The sequence below is a fragment of the Silene latifolia genome, chromosome 8, assembly GCF_048544455.1.
Source record: "Silene latifolia isolate original U9 population chromosome 8, ASM4854445v1, whole genome shotgun sequence".
Classification (NCBI taxonomy): Eukaryota; Viridiplantae; Streptophyta; class Magnoliopsida; order Caryophyllales; family Caryophyllaceae; genus Silene; species Silene latifolia.
The window spans coordinates 98,608,914-98,626,290 of record NC_133533.1 but is presented as its reverse complement, the minus strand read 5'-3'; the positions used below and the strand labels follow the sequence as shown (position 1 = coordinate 98,626,290).

At 33.7% G+C, this 17,377-nt stretch overlaps 2 long non-coding RNA genes across 10 annotated transcripts; one reads left to right on the top strand and one right to left on the bottom strand.

Annotated features, from left to right (window-relative positions):
* Positions 1-351: 351 nt before the first annotated feature.
* On the top strand, positions 352-7,671 carry LOC141597106 (uncharacterized). 9 transcript variants are annotated; one of them, XR_012522699.1, is made up of 10 exons: positions 352-616; positions 1,795-1,917; positions 2,297-2,519; positions 2,859-2,934; positions 3,043-3,117; positions 3,798-3,864; positions 4,504-4,639; positions 6,186-6,364; positions 6,636-6,756; positions 6,904-7,671. It is a non-coding gene; the product is annotated as an uncharacterized LOC141597106 (long non-coding RNA). The 9 variants fall into 9 exon arrangements; XR_012522698.1 differs by having other exon boundaries at positions 4,499-4,639; XR_012522695.1 differs by having other exon boundaries at positions 3,556-3,864; positions 4,499-4,639.
* LOC141597105 (uncharacterized) lies at positions 6,702-9,142 on the bottom strand. Its single transcript, XR_012522692.1, has 3 exons — positions 8,828-9,142; positions 8,622-8,683; positions 6,702-8,404 (listed from the first exon to the last, which is right to left on the bottom strand). It is a non-coding gene; the product is annotated as an uncharacterized LOC141597105 (long non-coding RNA).
* Positions 9,143-17,377: the final 8,235 nt, after the last annotated feature.

The window sequence follows — 17,377 nt, the reverse complement described above, 5'->3', positions numbered from 1 at the left end:
AATTATATGTAACAAAAATTAGTAACATTGTATTATATTCCACGCTTCTGTTATACAAACTATACAATTAAGGGTTTTAAAATGCCTATAATCTATACCCTTCTCATATTTACATAATTATTTAACTCACCTAAACCCATTTAATAATACCCACTGTGCCCTCCTTTTTACCTCTTTTCTTAAAAGTCTATGGTTAAGACGGAGGTTTTGTGGACAAAGGTCACAAGTTCAATCCCCCTCCCCTATATTGTAACAACTTAAGTGCGCGCCAATTTTACCTTTCGTCTTCGATCCTAACTTTTAAGCTTTAAAATTGTGTAAAATGTAGATTCAAATCACAAGTCACAAAGATAGGTTACTGTTCCCACAACAGTAACTTTTTCCAATTTTCCCTATTTTACCCCTGGCTATTATGGTTATGATTGTACTCCGTAGTTGTTTTCCCCTTCTTCTCCCTTCCTCTTTCTTTTTCTCTGATGCGATGTTCTTCACAAACTCCGTCTCTCTTCTGTCTCTCTCATATATTTTTCATGTATGCAATTCACTCATCAAATCAAATCAAGCCAAATTAACAACAATGGCGATCAAGAATTGAATCCGTAGGAACACGTAGCAGGTGAGTTGCTCTGTTGTTTCGGGTGATTCTCTTCCTATCTGTTGTTATTGATTGTGAATTCTTTATTGTGAATTATTAATTTAAATAAGTTAGGGTTTAGTTTTTTGGGTTTAAATTGATTGCATGCAATAATTTGGGTTTTTTTAGGTTTATAAATTGACTGCATGCAATAATTTAGGGCTCAAAAGAGTAACCATTATTATTCCATTTTCAGTTTCTGGGTTATTTTGGTGTTTTTATCATGGATTGGTATATTTTTTTTATTAGGGGCCGGTAAATGACTATATTTTTTCACTATTTTTCTGCGATTTTTTTCATCATTTGTGCAATATTTACCTCATTGTTATGGCCTCCATGTCAAGGTGTATGCTTAAAGATTGTAAATTTCAGCCGAATGATGTTGTTTTCTGCGGTTTTTCTCATCATTTGTGCAATATTTACCTCATTGTTATGGCCTCCATGTCAAGGTGTATGCTTAAAGATTGTAAATTTCAGCCGAATGATGTTGTTTTTGCTTTTCAATGATGTTTTTCCTTATAATTTAGTTATAAGAGAAGTTGGGTTGCTTTTGAGTATGGCAAATTGAATTTTTTGGTTAATGAGTGTTAATTAGCAAAATAATTAGATAATAAGGGTTCACTTGAAACTATTTGGAACTATTTGGGTCTATAGTGTCCACGTCATCACTTTTTATTTTTTTCTAATTTTTATATAAAACCGCTAAGAAACTTAGCGGCTTTACAAAATGTCATCGTCCAAATATTTGTATTTGTTTTATTTTAGAAAAAAAAAAAAAAATGAAGAGCAAGGCCGCTGAGAACTTCAGCGGCTTGTTACAAAGTTTACAACAATTTTCAACAACTTCCATTAGCTATTCTACAAAATGACCGTACTGATATGGTAAGCCGCTAAGATTCCTAGCGGTTTTGCCTTTTATATATTAAAAAAAAACTAAGTGAAGCCGCTAGGTTTCTTAGCGGTTTCATATAAAAATTGGAAAAAAATAAAAAGTGATGATGTGGACACTATGGACTCAAATGGTCTCTGTGTTTGGGTTTCATTTTTCGAGTTTTTCTATATGCTTGGGTTTAATATTGATCCAAATATGAGTTCTAGACCAAAGCGATTTATTGCCCTTCTTTCTCTTGTTTGGTTTAACACACCTCTATGAAATGTAGATATTGCAGGCAACAATGCTCCAAAAAGAGCTGATAGGAAGTGTAATTTTCACAGGAAAAGGAGAGAAGGATGATGAAATAGCCGAAGTTGTCAAACTCCACTGCCTGATTACAAAAAAAAAGGTTTTAATTTACCAGTTATACCTCTAATCTAAGACTCTCATGATTATTCTCCACCATACGTGTCGAAAGTGGAAAGGAAATTTGCAGAGTACCTTAAATTTCGATGGTCAAATAATATCAATTTCTCATATTTATATAATCCGGGTATATATTATATATTTATATGTACAACTTTATGCAAATGATACTTTGGAAATACGTGGTTTCAACAATAAATCTGACATTTTGAAAATTGTATTGTATGCATGTCTGACTGTGCATAATTTGTGAATATCCAACCACCCCTCCCTTTATTTGCAGGATCTTTTTAGAAACTGCGGTAATGTTTTTGTATATTATGACAAAAATATTGGCTAATATTCATGGTTCTGGTGGCTAGTGGCTGGTGGCTGGTGGCAGGTACTGAAGGAGGATGCAAACTAACCAAACGAGCTAATCGGAAGAGGCACAACATATGCTTTTCAACGAGAACTTAACACTGCAATTGCCGACTTTGTCGAGCTTTTGTAAACCAGTATGTACGCCATGGAGGCATATCCACTAGATGGTGAGGCATGGAAGTGTCAAGTGCAAGCTCGTGCTCCATTAGGAGACTCTTAGGGGTAAGAATAAAGGGCATGGACTCTGAAGTTCTTTGTATAAATCTACGTTTCCTATGAAACTAAAGACTTATTGTTCCTTAGTTTTGGAATATGATGGTATAACACAAATTGACACTTTTTTAGTCTTCGATTTGGTAGTCGTCTCTGATAATTTGTCACAAACGCTTTCTGAATTTTGCCACGTTGCTGAATTTGTGACCCAGATTATCATTAGAAGATGTAATAGTTTCTGTCTACTTTCAGAAAATCCTTTATATCTAACATTGAACAAGGAATTCTATCTCTTTGATATACATTTGAAAGTTATTTTTGGGTCTCAATGATACACCTTATCTGCAGGGTCTTCTATGCTACAGCACTTCGTTTGTTGTGTAAAGCTTGGGAGATGAACACTAAGGTCGTTATGACTTTGCAAGTAAGTATCTTGTCTCCCTCTATGCACTCATTTAAGGTGCACTGTCTGTTTTGGTTTATATGTGAATTTAGTAACTGGATTTTGCTTTTGGTTGCGAACTGGTGTTAGGGACACTCTTATGGCTCGTTTTCAGCTCAGGTCACAGCTTAGTTTGGAGACGAATTTGCAGCTATTATGTAGCAGGTAGGGTTTCATTACCCGTTGCATCTTTTTCATGGATAAACTGGTTTAGTTACTTGGGTTTTGGGGTTTAAAAATATATGTTTTTAATTTGTTTGAGTGCGGACCTTTAATGGGAGTAGGTTGTGTGTGCAATTATATTATAGCTTCTATGTTTAAAAATCTCGTGTTTAATTTGAGATTTATTAAAAACTAGCAGTGGTAAAGTCTAGATCATCCCTCATTTGTGCATAACCTTACTGGGATATTTCCAAGTTTCCATCTTTCCTTCGTTCTTCTATGTTCCCCTTTCTCCCTGCACCTTCGTCTTCTCCTTAAACATTATTACACAGTGATTTGGTCTGTTGTATCCCCTATATGTTGTAATTATTATTACAGCGAATTATCACGCACTGATTAAGAGCCCGGTTGTATCTTGATACGGGAAATCACATTTATCAGAAGCTTAAAGGAAGTAATAAAATAAAATAAAATAAAATAAAGAGTAAAACCAATACAAGAATCAGGGTAGCAGACTATAACCTCAGACATCCTGGAGAATGTGAAGAAGAAGCTGATGGGTTCTGAGGAAGGCGAGGGAATGAGAAAAAGGGCTAAAGAAGTCAGTCAAACCCTCTGTGGTTCTATGGCTCAAGGTGGCGCAATTGAGCTGGATATGGCTTCATTCATCGCTTATGTCATAGGAGCATGAGGAGTGGAGGAAGGTATGGGGAGAAATGAGGGCACGGAAGTCAGAAGCAAGTCGTAAAGGTACGATCTTGACCTGCAATTCTCTTAACGTCTGTTCCAAATCCTCTCTATTCCCTATTTACCACGGCCTCTCAGTCATAGTTATAAGTTAGCAGTTATTAGTGAGGTCAAATTTATTGTGTCGTTTTAAATATCAGTTAACAGCTCAATTACTCCCTCTTAATAGTCAATTTAAATGTCTCGTATCTCGAATTGCAGAGTAGATAACCTATTATGATGGACTTGGTCAAATACCATACTTAGTTGAGCTCGGCTAATGCAATGAGCCAATGAGCCATAGCCTACTGCTTATACAGGTCGTCTATTTAACGACTGTTATTGCACGCGATATCAGAAGTAACCTTTTTATTATCGAGTCTCAGACCCATCAGCCATTAACTTTCCCATAAGCGCAAAACAATAGCGAAAGTTCCAATTATTAGGAAGATGACTAATAAGTGAGGAACTTAAATTATATATACAGAGTACTTTTCCACTTTGTTCTCATGCTTTTCGCCAAAGCTAGCAAAGGAATTAGTTTAGTTGTCACTATAAAGGCAAAAAGGAAATACGACCTTCAATATTCTACATGACCATTTGATACTAACTCAAGTTTAATACTTGTAATACATCTCTCCATTGGCGCGCCACAAAGAGAAGAAAGCAACAACAATGGTGGCTAACTCATCATCGTAGTAACAGTCCATCCACTTTCAAGTTACGCTTTTGGAACAAAATAACCCAAGCTTGAGAAAAGCACTTCCGTTGTTGATCGTCTTGCTCGTATGAGAGTCAAGTATACATCTTTTTCTCTAATTCAATTACCATTTTACTGAAATTTATTCACCATGATTCATCTTTTTGTTTGATTTAATTAGTTCATGTAATTTGATGTGTCTGGTATTGTATTGGGTTATGTTCGATCGGCCCACCTTCAATTTGTTTTGATTTGTAAATTATGCTTGTTATTTGACACTTTTAATTGATTTTTATGTTTTTAGTGATTTTTATGTGATTATAATGAAGACCCATGTCTAAAGTTTTGATCTTTTGTCAAAAACTTGTCAATTTGATGGTGTAATGTAGTCATTGGGTTGGAGATAGTTATTAATGGGAGTAATAGAGCTCAAATGAACTAGAAAAAGGAGCTGCGTAGTGGTTGAGGAATGTTGAAATGCGGAAATAAGCTATTTATGAGGGGAATAATTAACTTGCTCCTCCCTCGTCTAGCTATTTGTACCTCTGATCAAGCTTAAGCTAAGTTTTATAGCCCCTTTAGGCTTCATACTATGAGATTGAATGAATTTTGTGTGTATTAACAAAAGTAATTACAAGAGTATATATAGTACTACAAGATTACAATCAAAGATTACAATAATATGTTAGGATAACAAGAAGATTTAGTAGCTCTAATTATGGAGAGTAAATAGGAACAATATAACCAAAAGATAGAGCCAATATCATACAATATTCTTGACACATACTGTTTGGTTAAATACTGTTATTTGGTGTTCACTAGGGTCAATTTATCTATGCGTTTTTGGTTGAGCTGATGAAAGTAGAAACAACATGATGAGTACCAATGTGATTGCTTTTACATGCGATTAAGACAAAAGGGAACTATTATTGCTTTTTAAATATCTGGGTATTGTGAATGTGTTACTGTAACGGCTGAATCCTGAGTTTGCCTGTTGTAGACTTGTAGTCGTCTCATTCTAATTAATACTAAACCCTTTCTCTTTCTGCCTTTTATTCTTATTACTTTCTTGTCATCTTAGTTATTAATGACGACTCATTCAACCCCTTTTTTCTTCTCCCTTCTTTTGCTTCTCCTTCTCCATAGTCATCTCCTTTCTTCTTCAGTTGTGTCCTTTGCTCATTTTCTTAGTCAAGAGAAGAACAGAATAATTACAGTAAAAATAGTCATCATTTTGAACTGTTTCCAATGTCATGTACAGATAATATCATGATCATCATACGGTCCCCCACATAGGTCGAGCCCTCCAACAAAAGATATGATATTTTGCTTGTAATAACCTGCATCAGCATCTACTATAATAGTTTTTCAGTGATGAGGGTAGATAACTTCATCTCCCTATTGAGAAAGAGACAATTATAGGGATAGAATCTGCTCATTTTCAAACTCTCTTCTCTTCTTTGTAAACTGTAGTTGGTCTATTATCTCTCTTTTCTTCTTTGTGCAAATCCTAACCCCAAATGTCGCCCTGCAACAGATATTCTAAACTAGATTATTTCAAAACCCCATAGCAGATATTCTAAACTACATTCTATCATGTTTGTAATATTTGATTGGCCTTCGTTTGTATCCTATGCAAATGCAGGCACACCCCACCCTACAAGATGAAAGGTATACCCTGCAGGTAACAATTCCTGAAGCTAACTTTGAGAAAGTCAATGCATACCTAGGCTGTTCAACCTGCGGAAAGTGTACGAACATTGCAGACGGAAATTCATTATCTTGCTTAAACTGTTCAAAGTCAGGAACCAGATCTACCCCTAGGTACTAGCCCTTCTCAGATGTATATATGCACATAACTGAAAAAACAGACACATTAAAACAGATCGAACATTGGCTTCAGCCTATCTCTAATCCTCGATGATTACTTGTTAGATAATATATTTTGTGGTTCAAAACATTGAGTAATTAAATTAATGATCTTCTTTCCCATGAAATATGGTAATCTTTTAATGGAACGTGAACCGGACATTCTAATCCTCCTATCTTGAATTAGTGTTCGACATTTCATTGACAAGTTATTATGTACATGCAGGGTGACATTCAACTGTGAGGTCTCCGATGGAACTGGCATATTACCAATAACAACATTCACCGCAGATGCAGAAAAGATCTTTCACATGCTCGCACCAGATATATTCAAGATGAAACATTCGGTATGTCTTTACACTTTATTTATAGTCTTTTTAGAGAAATAGGACAGTACCAAAAAAAATAAAATAAAGCAAGAACGATGTACATAACGAGTAACCAAAACAACTTTCGTACATGGTGCATACTAATAAATAAAATCAAATTAACAGGGAGATGTGATGACATTTGAGCCGGTAAAAAACCGACTCCAAGCATTCTCTTTCTCAATTGAAGTCGGCCCAAACACAACACTTTCAATGAATAATAATGTGTGCTGCACTAGGTTCTAAAGAAAGTTGTTGACGTGGCTGAAGAGAATTCCAAATCACCGACTCAGCAAACAATCTCCGAGGACACCGGAAATTCTGATGCACAACACAAAAGCCCACAAACTTCTCAGCAACAGATCGTAGTTACCGCATTGGCCCCAACACCTACCAAAAACGCTCCTCCACAAAACACTACTACCCAGCACAGTACTACTGACAAATAGAAAGAAACAGTCCAATGCGAAGGAGTTGATCATACCCAAACAGAAGCATCGAAATACACAGCTACCATCTCAAGTCTCAAGGCTAATCTCCTTCAAAATCGAAGGTGCTGAACAGAGAACAGCAACAAAGAAGGCAGCACACAACCCTACACCATATCCAGTGCAAGACAACAATGCAAACTATAAAGCAGACAGTTCAGCACCATAAAGGCAGCAAGACACCTACTGCAGTTTCAAGTACTACAATAAGATCGTATCTATATAAGAACTCTCTGTAAGACTACTACTATATTTTGGGAACACCCATGCTTACAGTTTACAAAGCTAGGTGTTCCATTCAAAAGCAATACAAACTTGCTTTTGAACTTGGCCCTTTGTGCATTATACACTTTTTTGCTTATGCAATGGTTTAAAAAAAAAGGGTTCTAATCCCTCATTATCTTAAGCACTTCTATTTGTAAAATGGTACAAACTAATAACTACATATCAAACATAACCTGGAAAACAATCCTACTTATAATTTTTGGAGATGTACCACGTACAATTTCCCCAAATTGGGGCACCGCGCCCGATAGGGCGCGGTGCAACAACTAGTTAATGTAAAAGTATAGTTATTAAAAACCCATTTTATAACCCATTGGGTTGTATTTAGCATAACCCTTTTATAAAATACCTCGTGTAATACTGCCTACACAAGTGCTTACCTTCTTTAACTACACAAGCGGAAAAAAAAAAATCACACCCAAAAAAGGTAAAAAATCAAGAGAAACCCCAAGAACAGGCGACATAAACTTAATCCACAAATTCTCATTCGTGACGGATACTTTTCGTCACAAATGAAGACAGGGCCAAATGTTGCCATTTTACCGATAAATGAGACGGGTTATATTTGTCGTTAAAATGGATACATTGTAAATGTAACTGATTTAAGACGAAATATAACCACTCATTTTCTAAGCTATAACAGCTATGGTCACATTTGCTGTTAAAATGGAAACATTTGCTCCGTCTTCATTTATAACAAAAAGTGACCCGCCAAGGGAGACTCATTGAATTTAACCAGTGCTTCCTGGGCTCTTGGGATCATGAGTTGGATTAGCTGAAGCCCCTGGATAATCATTTAGTTCTATATCCATCCTTCCTTCTCTTTTTCCTTTTACTTCTAAATTAACTATCTCCTGCAGTTGCCACAAATTCTCTTTTTATTATAATTGAATTAATATAAATTGTATAAAGCCTACCATTTCAAGTTTATTTACTCCCTCCGTTTTGATTAATAGTTAAGCTTAACTATCTTTTTTTAAAAGAGGAAGCTGAGATATGGAACTGCGATATTTTTTGAATGAAACAGAGGGAGTAATATTAAACAACCTATGAAAATCGATGAATTCTAACCTGTTGAGGCAGAAATTTCGTTGATAGTAAGCTTTGTTTATGTGGGATCGTCATCAAGCCTCCTATAAGGAAAGATATAATAAGTATATATAACCATGAAAAATCGATTTTGTAGGTTGATTATGAGACATAAAAGTCGATACAACAGCTAAAGAAGATTCGAACTTGAGACATACTAGATTCTTATACGAATATATGAAACTTACTCGAAGCAGTGACTGAATTTGTGGAAAGAATGAAGTAGAAGAGTAGTAGAACAAGAATCGAGTATCCCCTGTTCCCAATCATTTTGTGAAGATATGAGCTGAATTAAACTGGTTCACGATTAAGGTATAAATAGTGATAACTCGCCACATAAATTGTGAGAAGATGGTGATGAATATATATGAATAATAATAAAGTGATATAAGTAAGTTGGTATTTACCAAATTTAAAGCACTACGACTTGCTAATTTAGGATAAATGTTAGGCTTCTTTCTTTTGTGTAATTAATTAATACGGAGTAATAATGTGGTGGATGTCACTTAGAAGACCAAATGGTATGCTAAATGTGTGTGGTTTTGATTGGGTAAAGGGCCACTTACTAACACGCATGTGATTTTCTAGACCTTTATTATTTCATTTGTGTTATTTCTATTATTTGTATTTGAGTTTAAGGTGGCAAGAAGCACAAATTATCACTTAAGATCTTTGTACGGTGGATAGTTTTGTACTCCATCTTATTCTCTAAGTTCTTCCATATTTCCTAAAACGATAAATTAACTAAAATATTTCACTTTTTTTATTTGTCTATAATTTATGGTTATAATAACTTATAACCTTATATTCTCTCTCTTACTTTCATTTACATTCATATATCACCATTCTACTAAATTTTACCCAAAAATAAATATGGAAGAACTTAGTGAATAAGATGGAGTAATGCTTATATAACGCATTTATTGTGATTTTTAATGTAAAATGTATTATAGAATGGTTGCATACCATATAATATTTTATATTCCTTCATTCCTAAAATCAATTTTTGTCCTTTGGTTTTGGCACAAAATCAAGAAAAGAGGAGAGAGTCAGTTACTAAATGACAAGTGGAACAAATTGAGTGTGAATGATCAAATTGTTCATCAAGTTTATTCTTAAAATAGAAAAGGGCAACAAAGAATTGAGACACCCCAATATCCAAAAGGACAACAAATGACCGGAACAGAGAGAGTACTTATTTGTAAGCAAGAAGATTTGTTATACCTTTATGATCTTTTATTGCCGTATTATAATCAATACTATATATTATATCCAAAATCAGGATTTCAATGTAATTAAAGAAAGTTATACAAATTAATTATACTATATAGTTTTAAATCAATAAGACCGTGATGGACCCGATTAAGGGATCTCAATGCAAATATTATATAGTTTGGGTTAAAAATAAATTTTATACAAGCTTGATAATTTTCCTAAACATTTGTAAGAGACTAAAACATGGTCAATTTCCTTAAAATAAAATAATTAAATAAGATGGTCAATTTCCTTAAAATAAAATAATTAATTAAGATGTTTGGTAATTTTCCTAAATATTTATAGAATATTAGAAGATGGTCAATTTCATTAAAATACAATAATTAATTAGTATAAACATGCATACTTATGGTATTAATTATTATCATCATAAAATTATATATTAAATTTAAAAATTCTATGCAATTTTATTAAACTTTATAGTTTATTAGATGTATAGAGATGTTAATTATTTAACATACAAAAATATAATAAATAGGTTATAAATAATTCAAGTTAGATTACATAATACTCCCTCCCAGTCACTATTAGACCAGGCAAACAGATCGGGTCGTGTTGGGTTCGTGTTCGTGTCACATGTAAACGGGTCACAGAGTCTCCAACCCAAACCCAACCCAATTAAATTTCGTGTCGTGTTCGAGTCGACCCACTTACATAAATGGGTCATCGAGCCTCAACCCTAACCCGTTAATTTCGTGTCGGGTTCGTGTCGTGTTTTCGTATCTTGTCCATATTTGGAAAGTTTCAAGTATATTTATCTAATGGAGGATCAAGAAAAATTAGGATTAATTTAATAAACAGGTCTTTCGTGTCGGGTTCGTGTTTAGAGAGCTCAACCCAAACCCAACCCAATTAAATATCGTGTCGTGTTCGTGTCGACCCACTTACATAAATGGGTCATTAAGTCTCAACCCAAACCCGTTAATTTCGTGTCGGGTTCGTGTCGTGTTTTCGTGTCGTGTCATTATTTGCCAGCTCTAGTCACTATAATGTTCACTCTTTTCCGAAACGGATTATTCAACTAATGTTCCCCTTTCTATTTTTAGAAACTTTTACTCTTATTTTATTCATTCTTCTCTCCTATCACCAAACCTCACACAACTTTTTTACTCCTATTTTACTACTTTTCTTTATGTTTTGGCCCCACAATTCTTTATTTAACTACTAATAATTCATCTCTCTCTCCTATCACCAACTCCACACAACTCTTTTACTCCTATTTTAATACTTTTCCTTAAGTATTGTGCCCATATCAAATGGGAACAATATATTGACTGGGAGGGAGTATATAATATTGCATAATTCTTTCGATTTGATTTAATGCATATATGTAATATATTTATATAAATATATAATCCTCTTAAAATTGCATGCCTAAGTAGTAAAAATAATTTCGTCAGTAAAGAAAAGAATTGTAGTAACATTGGATATAGTTATATGATATTAATCACTCATTTGAATAGTAAAAGTAACAATGTTATCAGCGAGATTAGTGAAAGTGGTAGAAAGAACAACCGGAGTAGTGAAATAATCAATATTAATGCGGCAATAATGAAAGTAACAATAATTAGGCGGGAGTAGTGAAGTTATCAATATTAATGTGGCAGTAGTGACAGTAACAATAATTACGGCGGGAGTAATGGAAGTAACAATGATTACGAGCAAGTAGTGAAATGTTATCACTATTATTTCATTAATAAGAGTAAAATATTAATAGCGGGAATAGTGAATTTGTCTCAAAATTTATTTTATCGTAATTTTAGGATATGTCATAGAAAAATATATTAATGATAAATTTATGGGTTATGCAACTTTAAGTAATTTTATGTAATGAAAAAAAAAACTAATGGTAAGTAGAGGTAGCCCGGGCGAAGCCGGACACCAATACTAGTTTTATATAATACTGTAATAATTATAATTGTAGATGACATTCGAATAAATTATGGTAATTCCCTTCTTATACTTTTACATTTATTTTTTTGGTAGAATTTAGTGGAATGGTAAATGGTAATATGTAAGTGTAAATGAAAGTAAGAGAGAGAATGTAAGGTTATGAGTTATTATATTATAATCACAAATAATAGACAAATAAGAAAGGTGATCTTAGTAAATTTATCGTTTTAGGAAATATGAAAGATCTTAGAAAATAGGAGGAAGTATGTAAGTTCTAAGACTTCTAACTACTTCCTCCATTCAACTCCACTCTACCACTTTCTTTTTTCACGTTTGTCAATGCGTGTTTTACGCGCTAAATATCATTAGCTACGTATTTGCAAAAATTATAAAAGTTAGATATTTTTAATGTACTCGTAAAGACGAATCAAACAAGATCCCACATGAATATATTTCCACTTACGTATCGAGAGAAAATCGAAATTGAATACACAATTGTAAATAGTGTACAAAAGTGAAATAGGTAGAGTGGAGTTGAATGGAGGAAGTATATCCTAATGCTTTTTTTTTTCTCCTTCCCTAAGCAAATGCTCCCTATATATTTAACCACAAATTCTCATTGAAGACATGACATATCCGTCACAAGCTGAATACGGATACCATTTTACCTCACAATGTACCCACTTTTTCTCTCTCTGCAACACTATTCATGTGGTCCCCTTTCTCCACTAACCCATTTTGTTACCATTTTATCTCACAAAATATCCGTTACAAATGGTAACCCGTCACAAGAGAGACCAATTGATATTTAACGTTGTGTAAGGACATAGTTTTTTTTTTCTTTTAAAAAAAGTCAAAATCAGGCCAGTTTCATATATGTACTTCTCAATAATGCATGGTTGGCAACTTTGCATTAGTACACGCTAAAAAAGGCTATTCAAGACATTAATGAACTTTTAAGTTTTAAGTAAGCTAAGTATATGATCTACAATTAATGTATAGATAGATTTATTTGATATCTCATGTTAGAACATCTTTAATGGTAAGCTAGTTGATACTAGTTTACTTTTGTCACATTATTTTTTTAAGCTGAAACAATTTTAAGCTACAATTTACTCCAACGATTGAAGCTAATTTACTACTAGCTTGATCAGACCCGCCTAACAAACTCTCATATTTATTTATTCAATTCTTAATTTCTAAAAATAAAATTAAAACTTTATAAATGAAACAATATTTTTCTATTGGCTATGTTCTTCTTGTGGGTCTATTTGAACAAGTAGCTTCATGGAGCTACTAGCTCAAAATTATTTGAGCAAAGCCAATCTACATGGACAACTCCAATGGTTGATCTAGTAGCTTACAAATTCTTAAAATTGCAAGCAAATCATTTTACTCAACCATTGGAGATGCTCTTATGAATACGACTATAATAAGAGGCAAAATTAAAGTTTACTCCCTACATCCATTTTTAAATTTGATGGTTTAATGGGCGCAACAATTAATAATATAAGAATATGTTGTGTGTAATACAAAAACTGGGAAAAGATGTAGGATTAGAAATAATAATAATCACAGAAAACTGATCAAAGAGGAAAAGTTACAAAGTAATACTAAGAAGTTTAAATATGGACAACCAAAATAATGAAGTAGGCAGTTTAATTTAAATTTGGATTGAAGAATTACAATTTTATGATATTAGTTAAGTCAAATACAACAAAAAAAAGTACGATGACTTAATTGACTATTAATAAGTACTCCCTCCATTATTTTATATATGTCATTCTCACATTTTTATACACACATTTCTATTTTCAATATCTCTAAAAATATATAAGTTAATAATATGAAATTTATACTCTTTTGAAAGCAAATTTTATGACGAATCTAATGATATAATTTTCATAATTTTTTCTAGAATATATTTTTTGTATAATTGAAAATAAAAAGCTTACCTTGTAAAACAAAAACGTCATATATAAAATAATGGAGGGAGTATATTTTATTACGGATATCTCCATTGATCAAATATCTCTCACACGGTAGATAAAACAAATTTAGACAATCACAAATAGCTTATCTTTACTAACTCATGTGGGGTAATATTTAACCGTTATAAGTTAGTGACGAATATATCCATTATAAATGAGAATTTGTGATTCACTATTTCTTCCTCAATCCCTTTTTTTTAAAGAAAGGTCAAAATAGCACATAGTAAACGCCTAACAGAAAAGATAGTAGGAGTAGTAAGTTAGTAGAGCTTGGCAAGATGGCACCACTCTAAAAGACGTGAGTGGCCTATTAATAGCTACGTAGTTGACTTAAGGAGTGAGTGGGGGAGATAGACGACAACCCACCAATAATGGCCGACATCACACTCCATCTCCATTCATATCCCATCATATCCAAAGAGTGGTGCCATCTTACCAAGCTAGAAGAGTCAACAATTCCAAGATAGAAGAGTTAGCTATAAACAACTCTAGTAAGGAAGAAATTTGGTAGGAAAAACCTAGAAACGATTTTTTAAAGCTAAATTTTGACGGATCGAGAATAGAAGGTAATAAAGCTGTTTTAGGATATTCTATAAGAGATCACAATAGTAAAGTCGTTTTGTTGGGAGCAAAAAAGTGCGGATCCAATAGTATCCTTGTTGCGGAAGCTCTCGCTTTAAAAGAAGGTATTTTAGCAGCTAAATACTTAGGAATCTCAAAGTTAATTGTGGAGGGTGATAATTTATGTGTTATTAACTCAATTCGAGGTACTTGGCAAATTCATTGGGAAATTTCTAATATTATCAAGGATGTGAAATTAGACCTTCATTTTTTCGATGAAGTGATAATTAAACATGGCTTTCGTGAAGCCAACAAAGTTGCTGACTTCATGGCTTCATGGCTTCTATTAGACATTCATGTTCAACTCTTTTGAGGTGGTTTGATAGCCGGTGGCTTCAACTTAGCTCCCTCATTCGAAAGGATGAGATAGGTTGGTCTACCCTAAAGGATCAACTTAGTTTTCTTACCTAATAAAAAAAAAAATCCAAAGATTACAAAAATACTACTCGCTTTGCAAGATCTTATCTTAACAATTTTGCTTCAAACGAGCGATTTTGGTTTAAAGAAATACTTCGTAAGACAAGATTTTATAGTTATTTTATAGCTAAATGTGACCATTATGAAAAATAAGTTATTATAAGTAGTAACACTAATTGTATCATTGTGATTACATTTAACTATAAAATGGTCATATATGCTTGTTGAAGATTCAGACGAAAAGTGGACATCTGAAATAAGAATTTACACACTCAAATTAAAAGAAAAAAAAAGGGAGAGTGTTATAGCGACACCGGGTGTTACCGAATTTCGGTAACACCCTAATAAAATAATATATAAAAAGAATAAATAAATAGTTTATTTTTATTTATTAATCATGCAAAGGTTAAAAACTGAAGTTGGAAGTTTGGAATAAAAGTTGTTAGTGTTTTGGAGATTTAACTTAGACTGCCGTTTTCTTCTTGCTCTTTCCAATTTGAAGCATCATGCATCACTTATTTGATTAATCAATAATACTAATTTACCTTTTTGACTTTGATCGAAATATTTGATTGGCAGAAGTTTGTCACAGTAATTATCTCGTAATCTCGTATAACAAAATCAACCCAAAAATATTTTCAATCACTCAGAGTCCAATCATGATTCATCTGAGTTTCTGTATTCTTTGCAGATGAACAATTACCGTACCTTTTTCTACATTAATAAGAGGAGCAAATCCCATATATTTACCCTAAGTTTGAACACAAATTCTTGTTTGTGACGGCACCTATCCGTCACTCAAGAGTGACGGATACCATTTTACCTCACAAAGTACTCACTTTTTCTCTCTCTGCAACACTATTCATGTGGTCCCCTTTCTCCACTAACCCATTTTGTTACCATTTTATCTCACAAAATATCCGCCACAAATGGTAACCCGTCACAAGGGAGACCAATTGAAGTTTGAATGCAACTCTTTCCATGGGATATACTTTGTTGAATCTTAGATTACTCGGTTATTAGTGTGACTCTTGCAAATTAGAGTAGGTGTTTGGCTTGCAAGTGCATCGATTGATATGTATGTCCTAGCGAAGATGAATTGTCTCCCATTATCGTATGCCTGTGCTTTTAGCAAACTTCATCTCAAAAGCAAGTTAAATTTCCATTTTTACCCTTTTTAATGAATCTATTTTTTCAAATGGAAAAGTTAAAATAATGGATAAATTTTACTGAAATACCCTTGATGTTACTGACTTGAGTAATACCCGGTGTCGCTATCTCATTTTCCAAAAAAAAAAGACTCTTATCGAACACAAATTCTCATTTTAGACGGGCATATCCGTCTATAATAAGAGACGGGTCAGATATCTCTCTCACAAAGAGACAAGTGGGAGGGCAAGTGGAAAACCAAATGGGTTACCATTTGGCCTCCCACTTGCCTCTTTATGAAAGGGATCCGATCCCGTTTATAATGAGACTTACATTTGATTAGCTTTCAAATCAATAGAATTGTAATAGATGATAGGTAGCACGAACACTTTACTTAACCGGCGTTTTTGTATTGGATATCGACACTTGTGGGATAGGCGGCAAAACGTGTCAGACACCTATAAAGCTGTGTCTAACTTTCTTCATTTATTTGGGCACGTATTCGACATGTGTCCATGGTAATTGGACACGTGTCAGACAAGTGTCCATGATAATTGGACACACCTTTAAACGAAATTAAGTTGAATTTAAAGTGAATGGTATTGGGTTGTTTTATGGAGAAATGAGTTGAAGTTGGAATGAATGATGTTATTTAAATGACGAATGAGATGTTGAAAGAGGTTGATTATAAGATGGGTTTAGGTGGAAAATGAGTTATAAATTATAATCAATGTCAAACTTTACCTTCAGTTACTTAAATTTAATATCAAATAATTTATAAAAATAAAATTGTACGTCTATAACTATAAAATAATTTTTTTTTATTAAGTTTGAATAACTTGTTCACTGTCCTTAATTTCATGGGATGCTGTGTCACGTGTCCGTTTCGTTTCAATCCGTTTTGGTGCTACCCAGATGAGACCTGATTGCGATACCGTGTAAATATATTATAACTACTCTTTTTCCCTTCACTAGCAATTAGACCTGGCAAACGAGTCAATCGGGCTAGGTTCGAGTCGGGTCAATTCGGGCCGGGTTTGGTCTCTCACTGATTTCGGGTTAATTCAGATTGGGTTAGGTCATTTCGGGTTTCAGGTTTGTTGGTCGGATATGTTTCCGGTCAAGCGGGTCGGATTGTTTCGGGTCGTCATTTTCGAGTCAATGAATAAGAGATAAAAAGTCATTTCAAGACTTTTCGGTTCAATTAGAGTTATGTTTTGTCATGTCATTTTCGGGTTTGGTGGTATTTGAACGTCATTTTCGGGCCGGGACGGGTCGGGTCAGTTACGGGTAAAGAAAGCTCGGACCATGTTCGGGTCGGGTCAATTTGGGTTTCGGGTGATGTATTTCAGGCCAATTTCGAGTTTCGATCGGCCTTTTCGGATCGGATCA